General features: G+C 44.9%; 1 protein-coding gene and 1 pseudogene across 3 annotated transcripts in view; both read left to right on the top strand.

Moving 5' to 3' along the window:
* Positions 1-19,020, top strand: part of LOC126183746 (uncharacterized) — a 526,769-nt gene that overhangs the window by 312,731 nt on the left and 195,018 nt on the right. The window lies entirely within an intron of this gene.
* LOC126185709 (5S ribosomal RNA) lies at positions 15,677-15,794 on the top strand (annotated as a pseudogene).

The following is a 19,020-nucleotide window of genomic DNA, read 5'->3' as shown; positions in this document are numbered from 1 at the left end:
GAGACGGTGCGATTCCAGCTCACACGATGTCATATCCAGTTTTAAGGTAGGAAGAACTGTCTATTGACTTAATTTGACTGACAGTGGGAGAAGGCTTGGATAGCACAGTTCCTGGCCCCCAGAGTATGCACCGACTTTCACAGTTTAATTCTAAACCTCTCTGCAGTTTCGAACCAAGTGAATCATTGTAACATTGTTCATCATACATTCGTATCAAACGTTTAGTTTTTGTTAGTTTTTGCGGCCATGTGTTTTTATAAAGTCGTATGATGGAGAAGTACTCTAGCAATGATTTTAGATTTATGAAATTTATGGTTTGAATATTAGGAACTTACTTATACTTACTTCTTAATTAACCATACTTTTACAAAACATGTTACAGATTTAGTTCAATGAATTAAATTTCGCAGTACCTGGAAGAAGAAACGTAATCGACGCCACCAAACCTTTAATATTCCTCTAACAAACAGTTTCATCATAATAATGGGAAAATGCCAACAATTCAATAATTATTGATGGTGATGGGAAGCGATCTTACGTATTTGTTAAAAGAAACCTTGTTGTACACCATGAGCTACGTGTAAAAAATATTTCATTGCCGGACCGGTGTTCTGACGTACATTGATCAGCCAGAACGTTATGACCACCTGCCTAATATCTGGTATGTTCACCTTTGGCACGGATAGCAGCGGCAACGCGTCGTGGCATTGAGGCAATGAGGCCTGTTAGCTCGCTGGAGGGATTTGGCACCACACCTGCACACACAAGTCACCTACTTCCCATACATTCCGGGAGGGGGGCGATGACATCTTGACGCCACGTTCAGTCACCTCCCAGATGTGTTCGATCGGGTTCAGATCTGGCGAGATGGGGAGGGGGGAGCACATCAATTGGAACTAGCCACTGTGTTCTTCGCACCACTTCATCACACTCCTGGCCTTGAGACATGGCGCATTATCATACTGAAAAATGCCGCATCCGTCTGGAAACATGATCACCATGAAGGGATGTACGTGGTCTGAAACCAGTGTATGATACACCTTGACCATCATGGTGCCTTGCACGAGCTCCACTGGACCCGTGGATGCCCATGTGAATGTTCCCCAGAACATAATGGAGTCGCTGCCAGCTTTTCTCCGTCCTGCTGTACAGGTGTCAAGGAGCTGTTCCCCTGGAAGACGACGGATTCGCTCGCTCCCGTCGGCATGATGAAGAAGGTATCGGGAATCATCAGACCGTGCAACGCGCTGCCACAGTGCCAACGTCCAGTGCCGATGGCCACATGCCCATTTCAGTCGTAGTTGCCGATATCGTGGTGTTAACATAGGTTGTCGGCTGCGGAGGCCCATCGTTAGGAGTGTTCGGTGGACTGCGTGTTCAGACACACTTGTACTTTGCCCAGCGTTAAAGTCTGATGTTAGTTCCACCACAGGTCGCCTCCTGTCCTGTTTTACCACTCCGCCCAGCCTACGACGTTACATCTGTGATGAGGGGTGGCCACTCAACCCCACGTCGTCTGGACGTGGTTTCACCTTATTTTGACCACGTGTTGAAGGCACTCACCAGAACACTCTTCGAACACACGACAAGCCGTGTAGTTTCTGAAATGCTCGTGCCGAGTCTCCGAGCCATCACAATCTGTCCTTGGTCAAACTCAGATAGATGGAGCGCCTTTCCCATTCTACACTCGAACAGCACGCTCACTGATACTACGTGTACCGTGAGTGTGTCTGATTAGCAGTCATTCCTCGCCAGGTGACGCTGCTATCGTCTAGATAGGTTTATATCGATAGTAGGTCGGTGGTCATAATGTTCTGGCTGATCAGTACAGGGCTATTACAAATGATTGAAGCGATTTCATAAATTCACTATAGCTCCATTCATTGACATATGGTCGCGACACACTACAGATACGTAGAAAAACTCATAAAGTTTTGTTCGGCTGAAGCTGCACTTCAGGTTTCTGCCGTCAGAGCGCTCGAGAGCGCAGTGAGACAAAATGGCGACAGGAGCCGAGAAAGCGTATGTCGTGCTTGAAATGCACTCACAGCAGTCAGTCATAACAGTGCAACGACACTTCAGGACGAAGTTCAACAAAGATCCACCAACTGCTAACTCCATTCGGCGATGGTATGCGCAGTTTAAAGCTTCTGGATGCCTCTGTAAGGGGAAATCAACGGGTCGGCCTGCAGTGAGCGAAGAAACGGTTGAACGCGTGCGGGCAAGATTCACTCGTAGCCCGCGGAAAATTGGCTCATGCCACAACTGGAGACCGACAGCGCCGACTTCATCTTTCAACAGGATGGTGCTCCACCGCACTTCCATCATGATGTTCGGCATTTCTTAAACAGGAGATTGGAAAACCGATGGATCGGTCGTGGTGGAGATCATGATCAGCAATTCATGTCATGGCCTCCACGCTCTCCCGACTTAACCCCATGCCTGTGGGATTATGTGAAAGATTCAGTGTTTAAACCTCCTCTACCAAGAAACGTGCCAGAACTGCGAGCTCGCATCAACGATGCTTTCGAACTCATTGATGGGGACATGTTGCGCCGAGTGTGAGAGGAACTTGATTATCGCCTTGATGTCTGCCAAATCACTAAAGGGGCACATATCGAACATTTGTGAATGCCTAAAAAAACTTTTTGAGTTTTTGTATGTGTGTGCAAAGCATTGTGAAAATATCTCAAATAATAAAGTTATTGTAGAGCTGTGAAATCGCTTCAATCATTTGTAATAACCCTGTATATAGCTCGTCATCATGGCACGTATTGCTTACTTCTGTATCAAGTGACATGTGTGTCAGCTATAAGTTCTTTATGATTTTGAAATTAATGTCGACCTCTGTGGGACATAGGTTGTCGTGCGTACATGTTAAAGCTGTCAAACTCTAAACAGCCGCACATCTTGGTCGTATTGGACACTACTGTCACGCGATGGAAACATGTCCTAACCTCCAGTTCCATGTTTTCGTCAGTCCGAGTTTCAGCTCCCTACAGCCATCATGTGATTTTTGGGAGCACCATCAGGGAAGTCATGTTTCTGTTGTGCGTTACGAAAATGGAACAGTGAAATTTAGAGCAACATTATGCAGTCAAGTTTTGTGTTCAACTTGCAGAATCTGCGAGTGTGGCCGTTGAAATCTTGAAACAGGCCTATGGGGAACATCCCTTATCAAGAGCACAAGTTTTTCGCTGGCACAAATCAGTTTTGGAAGGTGGAGAACACATCGAAGACGAACCTCGCTCAGGAAGACCTTCAGCTTCAAAAACCGATGGAAACATCGATTGTGGCGTGGTCTTGTGAGATCAGACCAATGGTTAACAATAAGGATAATCGGTGACCTGTTTAAGTTAAACACTTTCACCGCACATCAAATTTTGACCAAGATTTGCACATGCGAAATGTTTGTGCCAAAATGATGCCGAAAAACCTCACAACTGAGAACAATCACAGTCGTGTGAACTCTGGATTCTTGAGTACTATCCTGAGAAAAAGCGACAAAATGAGGTGCGGCACATTGGACATCTCCTCGACCGAAAAATGCTCAAATGAGCAAATCATAGATCAAAACAATGCTAATTTGCTGTTTTGACAGTAGGGCATCGTGCATAAATAATCTGTTCCTCCAAGACAAACTGTGAATCGAGTGTTTTACAAAGACGTGTTGCGCGGCTGGCTCGCTCAACGGCTAAGTCCCGCTCAAGGTCACACGCCTTACACAGCAGCATGCAGTCAATGCACACAGCCATGGAAATAACCCACCAACCTCCCCAGGGGTCGTAACCCCTGCTACCCACAGAAGATTTAATACTTACTACTACACATTGATCTTGCCAAAAGCCGAAAGATCAATGTGTAGTAGTAAGTATTAAATCATGAAATACAATACTAATAACCCACCCACCTCCCCAGGAGTCGGAACTCCTGCAGCAATAAGATAGACAAAGCTATAATAAGAATAATTAATCAATTTCAGGAAAAGTATGAACCGAGTGAGACCGTACATTGCAGACAAGTGGATACTGCATCATGACAATGCCCCATGTCACGCAGCCATCACGGAATTTTTGCCTTCCACAGCCCCCCTCCCCCCCCCCCCCCCTCCCCAATCCTATTCGCCCGATCTGAGTCCTTGTGACTTTTCCCGAAATTAAAAACTGTGTTAAAAGGACATAAGTTTAGGATTCTGAAGAACATTCAAAAGAATGTGATCGATATGTTAAAGGCCCTACCAGTAGAACCATTTCAGCGATGCTACCAGGACTGGGTACGACGACTCCGTAGTCAGTGCCTCACCCTATCCGCATCAAAAATGCTATTTACGACGACTCCGTAGTCAGTGCCTCACCCTATCCGCATCAAAAATGCTATTTACTTTAAACGCTTGGCTGTCAGAGGCTCCCACTTCTGTCAGTTTCATTTTTGGCCAAGCACTGCATGTACCATACATTTTGATGAAATTGTTAATGATGAGTAGGCTCTGTCCCCTTGTTAGAGCAAATTCCTCAGAGTTTTACACGTAGTCCACAGAACTCGGCTCGTCGTCTTGTCACTTCCTCTGGGCGTGGGGCTGGAAGGCAACTTCCTTTCATGAAATGAGTTCGATGTTGTGAATATGGACAACCATCAGCTGTGTAGTGGAATGATGAAATTGAAAATTTGTGGCGGACTGGGACTCGAATCCGGATTTCCCGCTTATTGCGAGCGGTCGCTTTACCATTAGGCTATCCGAGCACGACTCACGGCCAGGTCCAAACTCCAACATGTCGTCAACCACACGTCTACAACCTGTACTGATACATACACGATATACAGGGTGATTCAAAAAGAATACCACAACTTTAGGAATTTAAAACTCTGCAACGACAAAAGGCAGAGCTAAGCACTATCTGTCGGCGAATTAAAGGAGCTATAAAGTTTCATTTAGTTGTACATTTGTTCACTTGAGGCGCTGTTGACTAGGCGTCAGCGTCAGTTGATGCTAAGATGGCGACCGCTCAACAGAAAGCTTTTTGTGTTATTGAATACGGCAGAAGTGAATCGACGACAGTTGTTCAGCGCGCATTTCGAACGAAGTATGGTGTTAAACCTCCTGATAGGTGGTGTATTAAACGTTGGTATCAACAGTTTACAGAGAATGGGTGTTTGTGCAAAGGGAAAAGTTCTGGACGGCCGAGAACGAGTGAAGAAAATGTAGCACGCATCCAGCAATCATTTGTTCGCAGCCCAGGAAAATCGACTCGCAGAGCTAGCAGAGAGCTGCAAATTCCACAATCAACTGTATGGAGAGTCCTACGAAAAAGGTTAGTTATGAAACCTTATCGTCTGAAATTGGTTCAAGCACTGTCTGCAGCTGATAAGATTAAAAGAATCGATTTCTGTGATTTTATCCTTGCTCAAATGGAAACAGATGAATCTTTCATTTCAAAGATTGTGTTTAGTGATGAAGCAACTTCCCACACTAACGGGAAAGTCAACCGTCACAATGTCTGTATATGGGGCACTGAGAATCCGCGGGAAACAACTCAGTATGAACGTGACTCGCCTAAGGTGAACGTTTTCTGTGCCATTTCAGCCAATAAAGTTTTTCGTCCCTTTTTCTTCGAAGGTGCTACTGTAACTGGACTAAAGTATCTGGAGATGTTAGAGAATTGGCTGTTCTCTCAGCTCGAACAAGAAGCACAACAATTCATATTTCAGCAGGATGGAGCGCCACCACATTGGCACTTATCTGTCCGTAACTACCTGAACGTCAACTACCCGAGGCGATGGATCGGCCGCCAGGCAGCCCGTGACAGAACACTTCATCGCTGGCCTCCAAGAAGCCCTGATCTTACCCCCTGCGATTTTTTCTTATGGGGGTATGTTAAGGATATGGTGTTTCGGCCACCTCTCCCAGCCACCATTGATGATTTGAAACGAGAAATAACAGCAGCTATCCAAACTGTTACGCCTGATATGCTACAGAGAGTGTGGAACGAGTTGGAGTATCGGGTTGATATTGCTCGAGTCTCTGGAGGGGGCCATATTGAACATCTCTGAACTTGTTTTTGAGTAAAAAAAACCTTTTTAAATACTCTTTGTAATGATGTATAACAGAAGGTTATATTATGTTTCTTTCATTAAATACACATTTTTAAAGTTGTGGTATTCTTTTTGAATCACCCTGTATGTTCCCGTATAGGGGAGACATTTTAATTGAAAGTCGCCTGTCCGGTGTCGGCGGATAAGTACGACACTACAGTGCCTGTGTTTTTCCAAAGCAACGTACTTCGGAACAACACAGTCGCTGCAATATCGTAACTCCCTTTCACGTTTGGCGTTGAAAGATGAGGTTAAATTCCATTCGAGTGGAAAAGTGAACCGCCGCAACTTAAGAATATGGAGAACACAGCAGTGACGTATCATAGTCGAGTACGAGAGAGATTATCCAAAGCTTCATGTGTTTTGAACCGTTTCTCGAGAAATAATGGTTCAAATGGCGCTGAGCACTATGGGACTCAACATCTCAGGTCATCAGTCTCCTAGAACTTAGAACTACTTATACCTAACTAACCTAAGGACATCACACACATCCATGCCCGAGGCAGGATTCGAACCTGCGACCGTAGCGGTCGAGCGGTTCCAGACTGAAGCGCCTAGAACCGCTAGGCCACAGCGGCCGGCCGAGAAATAATCTACAGTCCATTCTGACACTCGCATGTAAGAGCATTTCTTAATGAGCTGCCTCAACTACGGATCACCCATAGGGGGCGTACAGATGTGGCATTGCCTTGTCTCACGGTATGTGTGGTTTTTTGTTAGGGTTTGTGAAAGACAGTATATATATCTCAGCTTCCAACAACGTTGGGTGAAGTGCGACGCCGTGTAGCAGCAGTAGCTTCCGCGTCAGTAGCTGCGTTCGGCACAACTGGAAGCCATGCGTGGGATCCAGGTCCGATTCCCGGCCGGGTCGAAGCTTTTCTTCGATCGGGAAGTGGGTGTTTGTTGTCCTCATCATTATTTCACCATCACTGGCACGCAGGCAGCCGAAGTGGTGTCAAATAAGAAAACTTGCACCAGGTGGCCGAACTCCCTAAAGGGGACTCCCGCCCAAATGTGCCGTACACATATTTCAACAGCAGTGAACGCAGTAGCTGTCGATACGCTTGCAAAAGCAAGGTGTGAGTTTGATATCGTAGTGATTTTTGTCGAGCGCCCAGTGGAGGACGCATTAAACTTTTGTGAAATATAAATGAAAACTTTGATCCTAAAATTAATTGTATGCATCAGTTAAAATTCACCAGGAGTTTCTGCCTTCATTCGTATAGAAGATATCGTCTTGTGAAATTGATTGAATCTTTACGAGTATTCAGCAAGCTGCTGGCTTTTAAATTTCTGTGCTAGTTTTGGGTCGCCTTGCGTTTACAGTGTCGCGGAGGATGAGTTAGACTGACGTGCAGCTATAAGAATAACGGAAGGAAGGCACGTGGTGAGCTCTGAAGGTGTCTGGGCGGCTGATAGTCCGCTGGCCGAGTGCCGAGAGCGGCTGACCTTTTCCCAGCCTCAGAGATATTCTTGCGGCGGCAGCGCGGCTTGCAGCTTCGCTAAGGGTCACCACTCTCCAGCTATCGACTGCTTCATTGTCCTCGATGCTCCCGTTCTCTACCTCTCAAACACTCCCTGAATCACTTTCAAGACGCACTGGCGCATATGCAATTAATAAACACATTTTAACACATCAACACCAGGCTTGACTGCTGAGCTACTTGTGCAACTATCTTTGGCACACGTCATTAATTTTTCTGATGTTTTGATGAACGCTGGCATCAACCATCATTTCTTAATTTCTCCTGGAATGCTTTTAGATTTTACATCTGAAATTAACTTTCCTCCCAGAAAATCCTGTTTTCTGAGCACCTTCCGTAACATTTCCACCGAAATAACAGTGCCACATTAATCCTCTTCCCGTTGCAATTCCAACTCTGTCCTATCTTTTCCTAAACTGTGGCTCACGAGTCTCTCTTTGCTGCATTAAATTATCTGAATAAAAGAAACTGTGCAAATTTATCCACACATGGATGATAATGCGGACAGTGAAGGCTTTAAGTTAGAACAGTTAAAATCGGAAAAAAGGACTTCCTATTTACTGTCTGAAAAATGTCTGTATGTCAGAACCTTCCAGAAATTATTTCACAGTGGATCTTATGTTCAACCAAGCAGGCTGATTAATAACATGTCAAACGTCCTGTCTACACAGTAATTAATGTGATAATGTGCTGCGACATGCACATCGACGCTCCCACATCTTACGAATGCTACCGACCAGCTCTAACAACCAATTGCAACTACTGAAATTTGGCGCCCAGCGCTCACACAACGTGAACAAGAACAACAATTCACAGAATACTGTCGACAGGCAAAGACTATATTTTACCACTGGGCACAGCAACACCAGCTATTGCTGTGTGATCGTCGATATACCACACTTCTACATGCAGCCACAGGAAGCATAAACTTAGTATAAATGCCGAAAAAATAATAAATATAAATGATGTATGAGGATATAGGATCCTCAAACTCCAGTGAACGCCATTAGTTTCGTTAGGGAATATAGGATGGGTATAGAAAAACTAACTAATATAATTTTATGAGTAGGATGCAATACCTCTTGAGTAGTTTGTTCCATAAAGTTATACATATGGGCAAAGTGGCTTTTTTTTAAATTCCTTTGTCTAAGTATAACATGGGTCTCACAATTTACATGCATGACCACTAGCAAGAAACAGACATGTTTTTTACCACACAAATTTAGCGGTCTTGAAGTGCAGCGATTATTCGAAGGAACTGTAAACGAACTGATAAGCAGTGATCTATGGCAAAACAGAAAATAAATCTACAAATACATTACTTCTAAGACTCGGATGTAATATTTCAACAGAAACTAAAGAAATATCAATCTACATTGATTGCAATAAATTAACTTCAGGGAAACTTGCACCTCAAAAAAGGATACGTATACAGGAAATGGAATTTTATTTCTTGTACAATGTGTACAGAGTTATAAGTGTTATAAGTATCTTCAGTGACTGGACGTAAATATGTGTCATGAAGAAGTGCTGATGGCTCTTCAGCGAGTGGCGACATCGGTCCGTTTTGTCAGCGCTTCGGTCGCGTGCTGTACTGGCCGAACGTCCCACAAGACAGTGTGGTTCCACCTCGGTACTCTCGAAGGCAGCTCGTCGCGTGCTCAGATGGAGACTGCCAACTGTGCTCCAGGATGCTGGCTGTCGTGAAAACTAGGCTCTGGTTATGCACCATGGGTCGAAAAGCAGATGTTCAGGAGTCAGCCACGAGACTGCGCGGACGCACAACAATTGGTCGGTGTGGAGATGGCAGCTTGCAGACCTGCGATGGCTCGTAGTGTAGTAGAGCTGGCTGAGTAGTAGTCTTCTCATCAACGGTGACCCAACAGGCAACAACGGCAGACCGCAGCTGTGGTATGCATCAGGTTGGCTGCATCTCGATGTTGAAGTCAGCCAGCAGGTAGCAGGCTGGCCATCATCGATCAGCTTGTCATGGTTTCGCTGAAAGTCAATACACTGTCATTCTCTCTCGTTCTAGCGAGATGGGCAGAATGACAGCACGACTGAATGTGTCTTTGAGCTCCGAAAGCCTCGTTATTTGAAGGGCGAGCCCAGTCCTATGACGTGGTGGCTCTGGGTGTATGAGCGCATCTACCCTCACTTATCAACCCGTCAGCGCTCGTTGGCTCGCTGTGGTTCTTTCTGCCTACTTTTGATTTTTGAGTGGTGCTCGTCTGGTGAAGTTACGTAGTGTTACCTCACCGTGCCTTGTTATGTAGCATGGCAACGTTTGCATCTCTGCCCGCCTCTCTCTAAGATCTGTCGCATTCGTGATGTACTTTGTTGACATTCTAATTGGCACACCAGCCCAGAAGTAACCTTCTCTACTCCGAGCTCGCCTGGTAGAATTTTTGAAAAAATTAAACATGTACTATAAAATTATTCTGCTGCACAACAGTGCATTCGATGCCTCGCATTATTTAAAACGCGGCAAATCGTAACTTGTCGGATCACACTACGCTCCTACAGTCAGGAACTGTCCATTTCCTCTGTTGTTTGGCCCACCGAAGACGTGGAGCATTATGTACTGCTGTGAGCAATGGCCTTTTGCGTGGTACCCATCTCCAACTGTTCATCGGATGCAGTTTTCTTTGAAAAGTTTTCTCGGTAACTGGTGTGATACTCATATCTGGTCCCTGTCGGTTTGAAACTCTTACGACTATTGTTTCTATGCTGTGTTCCACGGCTGAGATTGGTGCGCCATTGCTTGGTGACACGTAGGAGAATTCGCGTTGAAACATTTTCAAATCAGGCAACTTCATTCACAGTGTGGTCTTGGGCACATCGAAACGCGGTAGTTTCTTTCTGCCATTCCGTCACGTCTTGATGTCAACCCATCTTAATACGCTAAATACATACAACCGACTAACACATAAGCACCACTTCACTATCATGACTTACGTCAGCGATGGAGACGCACATCACACCCTGGTACCAATCAACACCATCTACAGTGTTCCAAAGTGGCCACTGTGATCTTTCAAGGGGGTGAACAATATTTTGTTTGACGAGCTTACTATCCACATTATGACATACCGATTTCCTAGAGGCCGACAGTTCTGGCTCGTTCAGACTCATTCACATACTGATATTGTGCCCTTTGATATTCCTCGAAGGTTATCTCTTCTAGAATAGCTTTGAGCACAGCTGTTTACAATAGCTATATAAAAAGGAAAGGCTTATCCACTAAAAAATATTTATAAATGAAGTACTGATAGCAGAGTACGTTTCGAAACAGAGAAGTGTTCAGTTATTGAAATTCTCCAGTGTGTCCTAGTTTAATCTGATTTTTTATTCGAGTTACTGCATGGTTTCCACAGCGTGATTTACTGGCACTGGCGGCTTCCTGTATCACTGAAAGGAAGATGCGTGCCAGTCACAGTAGGGCGATGCTGTATGTAAGCTCAAATTGCGGCTTTATTTTCTGAAACAATACAAAGTTTTGAAGAGCAGGATGAGACTGTTCGTGAGTAACAAGAGCGGAGAATTATGTTACTTGTTGATAAGAAACCATCGTAAACAGAGGCGGAATGTTGCGTGGCATGCAACCAATGGCAGGATTTACAGCATTAGTTCGAGTTACATGTTTTTGCCTTCGAGAAGAGGCATCAACACACTTTGTTCCACGGTGTGGGTTAGCAGTAAAATCGATCTAAGCACTATGGGACTTAACATCTGAGGTCATCAGTCCCCTACACTGAGAACTACTTAAACCTAGCTAACCTAAGGACATCACACACATCCACGCCCGAGGCAGGATTCGAACCTGCGACCGTAGCAGCCTCGTGGTTCCGGACTGTAGCGCCTAGGACCGCTCGGCCACAGCGGCGGCCATTAGCAGCAGATCACCGTATTGCCACTGAGCTGAGTGACATGGTGGTTTTCCTGGAGGTGGAGGGGGAGTGGGGAGGGGAGCTGGAGAAGAGTATCACTCTGAATGCAGGAGTATTCTGTTCTCCAGTGAGAGTTGAGGGGGTTTTATATGCAGCGCACTTTTTCTCGGAAATATCACACTGACAAGATAATACTGTTGGTCAGAATCAGATCTGGTGGACACGCGAATCTCCATATAATCTGATATTCGTCTAAGACGCAAAGACGAGAGTCAACAATCCGATGTATTGTTTCATATCGGTATCCTAGCTGATTCCTGGACATACCTTCATTAACAGTGAGGTGGATATGCCTGAAAGAAGGGCTTGGGCCGACCAGCTACTCTCGCAACATTTCCAGAGTTGCAGTTTGCTCTTCTGGACGAGTGCCAGAATATGTCAGTAGAACGCAGAGAAACTCTCGACAAATGTATGCCACACAAGTGCGAAGTAGTTTTGGCAGCACCGAGCAATCACGTCCGTGTCATGGAGTATTTTGTTTTGAGCTTTGGCTATTTGTGAGTAATTCCACAAACACATAGTTTGCTCTGTCATATGATTCGTTATCCGAACTCGAATTACAAAACTTGGAACGAAGAAATAGTGGGGCTCAAAGCCTCGTTGACGTTGAAATCATTATATTAGAGACAAAGGCTCAGACTGTACAAGAAAGAGGCTGAAAATCGACAGTGGCGTTTCCAAACGAGCCATCCTGACAGTAGGAATAATTAACCTAGTTAAACCACAGAGTAAATATTACTGGATAACCAGACGGAGATTTCAACCAAGCCCCTCCCTAGTTCATGTAAATGACGTAATAAATGCGCCTCCATACTCGACACGGATTACATACGCTGATGAGTCGAAACATTATGACCACTGCCTACCCGCAAGATTTAATGCAGTCTGGTAGCGTTGCGTGCTTGAGTCACAGAAAGGAAATACTGAACCATACTAACTCTATAGCCGTCCAAAATTTTGCAAGTGTTGTTGGTGCAGAAGTTTGTCCACGAACTGCCCTCTCGATTATGTCACATAAATGTTCGATGAGATTCATGATGGGAGATCTGGATGGCAAATAATTCGCTCAAATTGTCCAGAATGCTCTTCATACCAGTCGCAAAAAGCTGTGGCCCGGTGATTTGACGATTGTCATCCATAAAAATTCCATCTTTGTTTGGGACCATGAAGTCCATGAATGGTGAAAATGGTCATTTTCAGTCAGCTGGACCAAAGGACCCAGTCCATTGCATGTAAACACAGGACACACCTTTGTGGAGCAACCACCAGCTTACACAGTGCCTTGTTGACAACTTGGTTTCATGGCTTCGTGGGCTCAGCGTCACACTCGAACCATACCATCGCCTCTTAAAAAATGAAATCGGGACTCATATAACCAGGCCACGGTTTCCCAGTTGTATAGGTTCCAATCGATATGGTAACGAATCCAGTAAGGGCGCTGCCGGCGAAGTGCTGTCATCAAAGGCACTCGCGACGGTCATTTGCTGCCGTAGCTCATTAACGCCAGATTTCGCCGCACTGTCCTAACGGATACGTTTGTTGTACATCTGATATTGATTTATACTATTATTTCACGCGGTATTACTTGTCTGTTAGCACTGACAACTCTACACAAATGCCGGCCGGTGTGGCCGAGCGGTTCTAGGCCCTACAGTCTGGAACCGTGCGACCGCTACGGTCGCAGGTTCGAATCCTGCCTCGGTTATGGATGTGTGTGATGTCCTTAGGTTAGTTAGGTTTAAGTAGTTCTAAGTTCTAGGAGACTGATGACCTCAGATGTTAAGTCCCATAGTGCTCAGGGCCATTTCTACATAAATGCTGCTGCTCTCGGTCGTTAAGTGAAGGCCGTCGGCCATTGTGTTGCCTGTGGTGAAAGGTAGTGCCTGAAATTTGGTATTCTCGGCACACTCATGACACTGTGGATCTCGGAATATTGAGTTCCCTAACTATTTCCGAAATGGAGTGTCCCATTTGTGTAGCTCCAACTTCCATACCGCGTTCAAATCCAGTTAATTCCCTTCGTGCGGCCATCATCACGTCGGAAACCTTTTCACATCAGTCATCTGAGAACAAATGTCAGCCCCGCCAATGCACTACTCTTTTATACCTTTTGTGCGCGGTACAGCCGCCATCTGTATATGTGCAATCGTTATCCCAAGACTTTTTGTCACCTCAGTGTAAATTACATCGTCAATGTAGGTATAAAAACTGTGCTATACAATGTACTCATTCAGGTTACAACTGTAATTATAGTTAATTTATAATACGATATGGTTTCAACATTTCACGAAATGATATTGCGTTTAACCTAAAATCAAGTTGTAATACTTTTATGAACCTGATGATGGTCAGTCGATCCTAAGTGGTTGCCGAAATAAAGAATGTTACCAGCAGCTCAGTGCGGTAATATGACATTTTTCAACTACGCAGCTTACTTTCTTTCCGCCTATGAAACATTAATCATGTTTTCTTAATGGCCCAGGTGTTGTAGAATAGAATTAACTGGCTTCTGGCGGCGGTCTATCGGTTGTAGTGGTGGGTCTGCTTGGCGTCAACCGAGCGAAAGAGCGGCGTTTATATGGAGTGCAGTCCGGCGAAGCGTGCCGGGCCTGCGCTCGAGCCACGGCATGCCAGCTATTATTATAACCAGCACGAGATGCTGACAGAAAAAGAAGCGGCTAGCCACTGGAAAAGAATAAATAAAATGCGAACGACGCCGACACTCACGGTGCCGCTCAGGCGATGGTAGCGCCTGCGGCGGCCGCCTTCCAAGTTACGGACAGCTGAAGGAGGCGCTCACAATGAAATAACTCAGCTGGCTCAATGGCGCTGCATGGAAGTGCCGCAGCTGTTGAGGACACGCCTCCTTTGTTTAGTGGCCTTGGTTAGTAGCATCACATCTGGCAGAAGGAACGTACTGTGAACTCCTTTAACTACAACTGTTGATGGGTTTTCAATAATACCGAGCATTCAACTATCAGTTTCTTAAATTCAAACAAGAAAAATGTTCAAAAATGGTTCAAATGGCTCTGAGCACTATGGGACTTAACAGCTGTGGTCATCAGTCCCCTAGAACTTAGAACTACTTAAACCTAACTAACCTAAGGACAGCACACACTTCCATGCCCGAGGCAGGATTCGAACCTGCGACCGTAGCAGTCGCGCGGTTCCGGACTGCGCGCCTAGAACCGCGAGACCACCGCGGCCGGCAAGAAAAATGTCAGCGGGACAACAGAGTAACTCGTTTCATAGATATACAGGGCGTTAAAAAAGTATTCCATAATTTGAGATGTTGTAGTATGGACCGAAACAAGACAAAAATATCTAGTAGGAAAGGGCACTAAAACACATACCTTAAGAGCTGTGAGGGATTGTTGATTTTTACCCATTTCCTCCGAAATGTCCGAGAACACTTCACACCGACATTTAATGTGCAATGTATTGGTCGGGGAGGTCCAGTACGTTGGCCAGCCCATTCCACCGAGCTTAATCCCTTGGAATTTTGGTTGTGGTGACACTTGAAATCTTTGGTGTATACAAGCCCATTAATGTACAAACACTACAGGGACGGGTCATCAGTGCCTGCCAGGGTATCTGTGAAACCTTGAGTTTTTCAGAGAATACGTGATTCTCTAAGACGTCGGACAGAAGCATGCCTTAATATAAATGGACACTCGCCGGCCCGTGTGACCGAGCGGTTCTAGGCGCTTCAGTCTGGAACCGCGCGGCCGCTACGGCCGCAGGTTCGAATAATGCCTCGGGCATGCATGTGTGTGATGTCCTTAGGTTAGTTAGGTTTAAGTAGTTCTAAGTTCTAGGGAACTGTTAAGTCCCATAGTGCTCAGAGCCAATTGAACCAATTGACACCATACTCAGCACCTCCTTCAGCGATGGCTCACAAGTGCAGGTCGTGTGTAATAGAAAATAGACCAGAATAATGTGGCTCATTAGTTACTCACTTGTTTACTGCATTGTCTAGGTTTTTCGTAATAGCAAAGAGCTTGCAATACAAGAACGAAGATGTAAAAGCGCTCATAGTTCTTAAGGTGCGCATTGTAGAGCCCATTTTTACTGGACTATTTTCGTGTTTTGGACCGTACTATCATCTCTAAAAATATGGAAAACTTTTATTTTAACACCCTGTATTTCAGTGCCAACGGCCTTGCCGCAGTGGTAACATCGGTTCCCGTCAGATCACCGAAGTTAAGCGCTGTCGGGCTCGGCTAGCACTTGCATGGGTGACCATCCTGTCTGTCAAGTGCTGTTGGCAAACGGGGTGCACTCATCCCTTGTGAGGCAAAATGAGAAGATACTTGATTGAGAAGTGGTGGCTCCGGTCTCGGAAACTGACATACGGCCGGTTGAGCGGTGTGCTGACCACATGCCCCTCCATATTCGCATCCAGTGGCGCCTGTGTGCTGAGTATGACACGGCAGTCGATCGCTACCGTTGGGCCTTCCAAGGCCTGTTCGGACGGAGTTTAGTTTAGTTTAGTATTTCAGTAGAACTTGATAATCCACTACCTGGCGAGATGCTGCTGAATTAAGAAGACCTGTGCTTGAATGCTGTTCCAGTTACTCCGAGTCACACCCGTAGAATATCGACAGAGATTCATCAACCAATCCAATGACGCAAGGTGGAAACCTCTGCCGCTAGAGGGCTGCGAATGGAAGCGTCTAACATGGCGGTTTGTAACTTTACTATGTCGGTTACTGAGAAACAGCGTGCTGTAATCGAGTTTCGAATTCGAATAGTTCGTCCACACATCCGGGTTCGATTCCTGGCGACGTCAGGGATTTTCACCTGCCTCGAGATGACTGGGTGTTTGTGTTGTCCTCATCATTTCATAATCATTCATAAAAGTGGCGAGATTGGACTGAGCAAAGGTTGGGAATTTGTACGGGCACTGATAACCGCGCAGTTGAGCGCCCCACAAACCAAACATCATCATCATTATCATCATCATCGTCCACACATGGAACACTCTCTCCTTCAGCATAACACTGCCAGACCACATACGAGCGCTGAGACATGTGCAATAATCCGATGCGTTACGTTCACTGTCATCGATCATCCTCTGTACAACCCCGACTTGGCCCCATCCAATTTTCATCTCTTCCCAAAACTTAAAAAACACCTTCGACGACTTCACTTTGATACTGATGAAGCGGTGCAAGCAGAGGTAACATGGCTCCGTCAACGAAGTCAGACATTGTACAGTGTCCTATCAACAAACTGGTCTCTCGTGATGAGAAATGTATTCGTCGCCATTGTCACTATTTTGAGAAATAAACATGTAGACATGACGAGTTAAGATGTTGAATGTTAATAACATTGTTTTATTTAAAAGGGTTTAAGAGCTTTTACGTAAAAAACTCGGTGGAGTTACTTAGCAGCATGTCCTCGTAGGTTTGTGTTCCTGTAGACTGGTTGTTTTCGGTAGGAGCCGGGTCCAAACCATCGTCTGACTATTCTGATTCAGATTTTCTGACGTTTTCTCCTAATCAATTCAATCTAATACTGGCATGGTTTCTCAGCGAGGCTATGGGCGAATTTCTTCACCCCTCTAGTCCGATTGAGCTAATGCTCGATTTATAGTGGCGTCGATGCAGAGATGATGTCAAACTGCAACTTCCCTTTTTTATTAACTCAGAGTCGGTGAAAAAAAGTACAAAATTAAAAACCATTATTCTTCTCATCTATATGATGGTACAACCTGCGTATCTTAGATACGAAGACTTTAACCACATCAGAAGAAATTAAGTTAAATTCCGGTTGAGCACCCTTTATAATATGATTAAGACCCAGAAAGGTGGATAGGCAGAAGGGTATTTCAATTGTACTTCCTCACAAATACGAGTCCACTGTTTTAACCGCTGGAACATTGTGCTTGGTAAGCGCTATTAACAAGGAAAACACAATAAGCGTCCGTTGGTGCTTATGCACAAAAATAAACTTCACTGAGTTATGTAGTCATCGAGTATCTAATGTTGGCAGAAAAAAACTGAAAATTTGTAAATATCAATTCCATATTATGTTCTGCGACTCGGTACCTCAGTCGCAAACTTCCAGACTATGGCTATAAGAGTCTATGTTACGATACTCAGTCTTAGGATTTTATCTGGTAATTATCACGTCTTTCACCTCTAGAAATGATTTTGAAAATGAAAAATGTCGAGTGTTGACGTGTTTCTGAGACCACCTAAATTGTAGGTCCCACTACAAGGGTCTGGGTAAGTCAGTTCAAAGCCGGAAGAATGCTGGAGCATCTCATCCCCAGTTATACATGGCTTGTAAATGACTACGGCGTTCAAGCCAGTCTTCGGGTTCGTGACAGTTTGACCTTACTTTATAGTGTACAGAAACAGAGCGTAAGATAGTGGATATCCGGCTCGCTATCTTGCAGAAGACACATGCAACTGAAATCGACCCGGAAAAGAAAGCCGTTAAGAAATCATATTGTAGCCTTTTTCGTTCTTGGATCAATCATTCTGTTTACTGGTCATCTGTGAAATAGAGCACAAAAATACCTTTTCCTTTAACTTAAACGGCAGGCAAAATTTTTCCAGCATTAATCTTGATAGGTTACATGGGTTAGGCAAATATACAGAGAGTTCACTGACAACTCTCATTACTGCCCCTAATCCAAACTGTCATCCTCGACTCGAAAACTCTTCGACAGTGGTAACTTGCAGTTCTCCAGCAGTGAAGTTAATCGACCCCCAGAAGCATAGAGGTTGTTAAAAAGATTTTCAAATAACAAAAAATAAAGAATGTTTTAAGTTTTTCCACATATTCACCAAAGATATAAACTCATTTCTGCAGTATAGTTCAAATTATTTTGAGCAACAACAAGTAAGAAACACTTCTGCGCACCGAAATATTTCCTGATGCTGTCATTATCGCTCGCAAGTAGCAAACTTGGGATGTGTTCTCAGATTTGGATAATGAGATGTAGTTAGTTAGGGTGGAAGATACGCACGCTCTTAAAGCACTTTCTCAAAACGTCTAGAGTCGCACAAGCCTTGGGAACGGAAGCATTGTGTCGCAATAAGAGGTCGGCTTCCGCAGGTTCCCTGGCCTTTTCACTTTCACCGCCTCTTCCAGTTTGAATAGCAGGTCACCACAGTAATTTGTGTTCGCCGTCCCCGTCCCCTCCCTCCTGGAGATAATCTGTCAGCGAAATACACTCTGAAACACAGAAGATTTTTCCCGTGACATTGCCTGCAGTCCTTTGGTTCTTGCCCACAAGAACCCATCTGTCGCAACTCCCTTGTAAGTTCTTCTCCTTCACTCACGATGATGAAAGTGCGTCTCGAAAACAGTGGACATTTCATGAAATTGTTTTTGATTGTTCTACACACGAAATACCATCTCGATTGCGTATATATTTTTGTGGACTTTGTCCGTAAGTACCTAAAGAATGGGAAACAGCGTTTGCAGACAATCACCGGATAGTGACGTATACGTAGCCCAGTTAAACAGGTGAAGTCTAT

The sequence above is a fragment of the Schistocerca cancellata genome, chromosome 4 (assembly GCF_023864275.1).
Source record: "Schistocerca cancellata isolate TAMUIC-IGC-003103 chromosome 4, iqSchCanc2.1, whole genome shotgun sequence".
In the NCBI taxonomy this organism is placed as follows: Eukaryota; Metazoa; Arthropoda; class Insecta; order Orthoptera; family Acrididae; genus Schistocerca; species Schistocerca cancellata.
Note: the sequence above shows the minus strand (reverse complement) of the source record. Positions and strands in the feature narration are given on the sequence as shown.